We start from the raw sequence: 4,903 nt of genomic DNA, 5'->3' as shown, positions 1-4,903 counted from the left end.
CCCCCCCACCCCATTTATCATTGTTACAGATCTATATTATTGTCCCATTCACATCTTTTGACCTGAACTGTTGGAGATCAGAGCTTAAGAATTTCAGTGTGAACCCACAATTACATCTGTGACTATATGCATGTGACTAATAATCTCTCAAAACTAAACTCTAAACTTGAACATGAGTTAGCCAATGTCTTTCCCACAAGATTTCTGGGGATACAGTTTCAGGTTACTGTAAAGAGTAGCTGCATGCATTTAAATCAATGCTAGAAAAACAAACGCATTACCAGAGGACAATGTCAAAGGTACAGCTTTAATAATATAATATAATCATTTCATATTCTGATCTCCTGCCAGAGAGTCCATCTCCCGGAGACACGAGGTCACTTATACAGTCAGTGTGAATACAGTCCTGGGGATCGAGACGGAGAGGGAAGTCAGCCAGAACATGTCACCAACAGGCATCAGGGATCTTCACGTTCTCTCTGTCAATGACAAGTCATTCTGTACCCAAACTGGCATTCATGCACTCTGCCCGGTTACCCTGGGCATGTCTCCTGGGTGAGGGCACACCTGGCAGTCTGTCACAGGTTTAAAACAGACAAGCTGATTCATACACAGTCTACCATTGGTAATCAATCACTTCAGGGAGATCTGAACTCAGCTGTCTTGAATATGGATTTGACAATAGGTAAAAATATGTTTGCCTGTGTACTCACTTTACTGTAAATGTCCACTCTCTCTTCACTTGGAAGAAACATGTTGTCCCCCATCAAACTTTTTCATGTCGTCCCTTCCTCCACTGTGAAGTGGACTGTCTAATTTGCAGGCGCGTGCGTAGACATGGTGGCCAGTCTGTCCGTTGGAGGTGCTCATGGGGTTTGTGTGTTGATTAATTTCTGGAGGGCAGTGCTGAGGCCGGCCCGTCTGCAGGAGGACAGTTCTCCTCACAGACTCCCAGGGAGCAGCCTGCTGGCGAGAGGTAATGATGCATGAGGAGCGGAGAGGAGGCACAAGGACAGGCATCTCTCTCTTTCGCTCTCACCATTTCACTCAGTTTCTCTCTCTCTCTGTGTGCATCACATATACACTCAAGCTTGAAAGACACTCACAAACACACGAACACAATTGAGTCTCTCCCTCTGTCATTCAGACAGCCTTTGTCATCCCATTTAATGTAAAACCATAATTCTCCCTTTGCCCTCTAACACAGGCCCTGAAACAGTCTGTCATGCAAACAGAGACAGGCACTCAAGGTCCTTTAAATCTCCCTGTCTGACCACATCAACCACGGACACACAATGACAATACTACAGCCATTAAAACCACAGAGCCTGTCCTTAGTTGTGATACGAGGGCACGGGTGCGGATTAAGGGCGAGGGGCGGTGATGCAGGGGGAATGTCAGGGCCAGTCATCCCATGGGGAGAAAGGATTACCCTGCTATGAGTCCACTCCCCACATAGCTGCTCTCTCGGGATGGAATTTGACTCTCAGAGTCTGCTGAGAGGGTACATCTACAACAGTGTTAACTTCGTCAAGAAAAATACAGACAAAAATGTTTGTCAAACATGTATTTTTTAGTGCAGTTCTGTGGGAAGGGCGTGTCACACCTGTCAGACACAGCCTACATCAGTTGGTGTGCTGCGGGGGAGCAAGCGATGAGTGTGGGCAGACAGGCGCTGCTCCAGCTCTGCCTCCGATTATACACATCGTGCAGGCGACTCTCTTGCTTCACCTTAGCTAACCAATCACCACCAGCCTTCTAGTTAGCTACCCTTTGCCTGGTTAAGAAATACAAGCGGATTTACAAAATTAAAAACAATAGCAGCATTGAGTTTAATAGTTAAACAGTCTATCTAGCTATGTTTTTCTGGAGCCAACATAGCCAAGTCTCCATCTTTTGGCTTGTTCTTTGCTGTTAGGCTACCGTTCAAAAGACATGGCCCATAATACCATGCTGTTTTTTTCTTTCTATTGTGTTTTGGTGGGCCGCATTTTGAATTTATAAAGCACATTGCGGGCCCTTCTAAAACTAGGCCAATTGTGAACCGGAACGTTCACCATTTGTTTAGGCTACACCCTATTCAGTCATGTTACCTCATTAGCTAACTATAGCTAACAACCTGGGGCACATTCAGCAGGACGTAACATTTTGTAAAGTTCAGATAGAAATATGCTATGTAGAACAAACATGCCTTTGGCATGTTGAATAAGGAATAACGTCGGCTCTACTCGTGGTATTTCTATTTTCAACATTCAAAAAGGTTTTTCAACTGAACGTGGCCCTGGTACATTGCCAGTAGCCTATGTGCAAACATTTGGTGACACAGAAAGAAAGGAAAAGGGATAGCAAGCTATTTATTGACTAAATTCCTCTTGCCACTATGCTATTTCTGACTGGGTAAAGAACTTTGAGTTAATGGGGACCCAGTGACTTAGACTTGAGCACTTGGACCAGGACTCGAGCACTGAGACTCGGATTTCAGCCCTAGGGACACGTGTCTCAACCATTGGTGACTCGGACTTGGACTCGATCACAGGGGACTTGGGACTCGATTCGGACTCGAGGTTTAGTGACTCGACTACATCACTGGGCGAAACAGTCATTAGCTCCTGTTCTACTTTTGGACATTGATGTGGCTGCGGCGTCTGTGGAACGTTGTTGATAACAATGGCAATGACTCGACCGAGTGATGGAGGTACAACACATACTACTTTGCGGTAACCCATACTACCGTCTGTTGTCTTGTGTCTCTCACTTTCTGTGTCTGTCTCTCTCTCTCTCTCTCTCTCGCTCTCTCTGTGTCTATCTCTCTATCTGTGTCTCTCTCTCTCTGTGTCTCTCTCGCAGTGTCTCTATCGCTCTGTGTATCTCTCTCGCATTGTGTGTGCCTCTCTCTGTGTATCTCTCTCTCTTTGTGTGTGTGTCTCTCTCTGTATCTCTCTCTGCATCTCTCTCTCTCTCTCTCTCTCTCTGTGTATATCCCTCTCTGTGTGTGTCTCACTGTGTGTGTCTCTTTTTCTCTCTCTCTGGCTGAATTAGGAATATACATGGCCAGATAATTCTTATATAATATAATTCTTGTATGATTTAGATGATTTATGATTTAGATGCCAGGATGTTATACTCATTTCAGCTCTTCGTCTAGTAGAATTCGATGCACACTTTTCCACAATGCATTGGAAGAGGTGGTCTGCGAGTGATAGTCCCTAGTTCTCTTCAAGTAGCCAAACAACAAAACAAGGCTACTTAATTGGGAAGATGGCGAATAGCAAAACTTCTACGGTGGTATTCAAATGTAGGCTAAGTAGTTTTTGTTCTCCTTAAAATGATCACGAGTATTGCATCGTAGGCTACATCTTTGAAAACAGAAGTCTTGTTTCTTTTCTCAATGAAAATGTTTTCTTGTTCTTTTTGCCGTCGCCAGAGCTTTTAAGTGAAATACTAAAACCATATTTTTATTTCAGAATGTGTCGGCTCCGGGGACTCGGAATGTGGCTGCGTTATTGATGTCATGTAAATCAGGCCTTTTGATTAGGAAATATGGATTGTTTTAGTTTTGTCGGCTAGGCTACCTATTGAATTACTACATTTATGGATCTAGCCTTAACAATCATACTGGTCTCGTTCTCAATGATCAGTACTTCAGTTTATGATGTTACTGTCCAGCTATTCAGAATTTGGGATGTCATGCAATAAAATGCTAATTAATTACTTAAAAATCATACAATGTGATTTTCTTGATTTTTGTTTTAGATTCCGTCTCTCACTGTTGATAGAAATTACAGACCTCTACATGCTTTGTAAGTAGGAAAACCTACAAAATCGGCAGTGTATCAAATACTTGTTCTCCCCACTGTATTTACTATTGGTTGATGAGACAATACAAATGTAATGTAACTAAAATGAAAGGGCATTAATTTTACTAAAATGGCCCACTATTTTCGTCCGTTTGACAATATAATTATTCAAATGACAAAAATGTGAATAAGACAATGATATTTTTGTCAAAATGAATGAGACTAGAATAAATAAATAAAGTGTCAACATTAACACTGATACACATGGACTTATGGGGAGAGAGAGGAGAGGAAGAGAGAGAGAGAGAAAATATAATTTCATAAATGAGAAGGGAAAGGCTGTAACTTCTCAAATCATCTGTAAAGAGAGCGAGAGACAGGAAAGGAAGCAAGCCCGGAAAGAGCAAGAGGCAAGAGAAAGGGAGAGGGGGGAAAGATTCAACGGTAGGGTTGCAAAGGGAGGGTATATTACTGGAAACTTTAAAAGTTTACCAGTAAACGACCATCATTTTGGTAACTTTCAAGTTTTTGGGGGGAATTTTATCAGATGACATCTAGTGACCTTTTTGGGCACTTCAGATTATCACAGGTGTCTAATTATCTCTGGCCCTCTTTGTGCCATTATCACATGTAAAATATATAAAATACCAAAATAAGATGATTTTTAAATAAACAATAGAATGACAAAGCTGTTAAACATTATCCTGAATATAAACCATCAACTTAGTGAATACTATTGATGTTAAATAAGAGGGTTTCAGCATGAAATAGAATTGATATATTTATTTATTTTACTGTCAATATGTCTTTGTTGTAAATGTTTTGGCTCCAAACTGGTGGCAGTTTTGAAAAAAGTCTGCTTTGTTCATTAATGAGGCTATTTTCTCTTGAACCATATGGTCTATCCACTGGAAATTCATGGACAAGTATATATAAATACATATGGATAAGTATATAAAAAATGTATACCATATATGAGTACATATTCAAGTATAAATTACCAAAGTTAACAGATAGATTACCTGTTAATTACCAAATTTGATCAATATTCCGGTAACTGGTAAATGACCAGTCATTTTGCAATCCTATTCAGAGAGAGAGAGAGA

This window comes from Oncorhynchus kisutch, linkage group LG14, assembly GCF_002021735.2.
Source record: "Oncorhynchus kisutch isolate 150728-3 linkage group LG14, Okis_V2, whole genome shotgun sequence".
NCBI classification, from domain to species: Eukaryota; Metazoa; Chordata; class Actinopteri; order Salmoniformes; family Salmonidae; genus Oncorhynchus; species Oncorhynchus kisutch.
The sequence above is the reverse complement of the archived record's forward strand: the minus strand, read 5'-3'. Positions refer to the sequence as shown.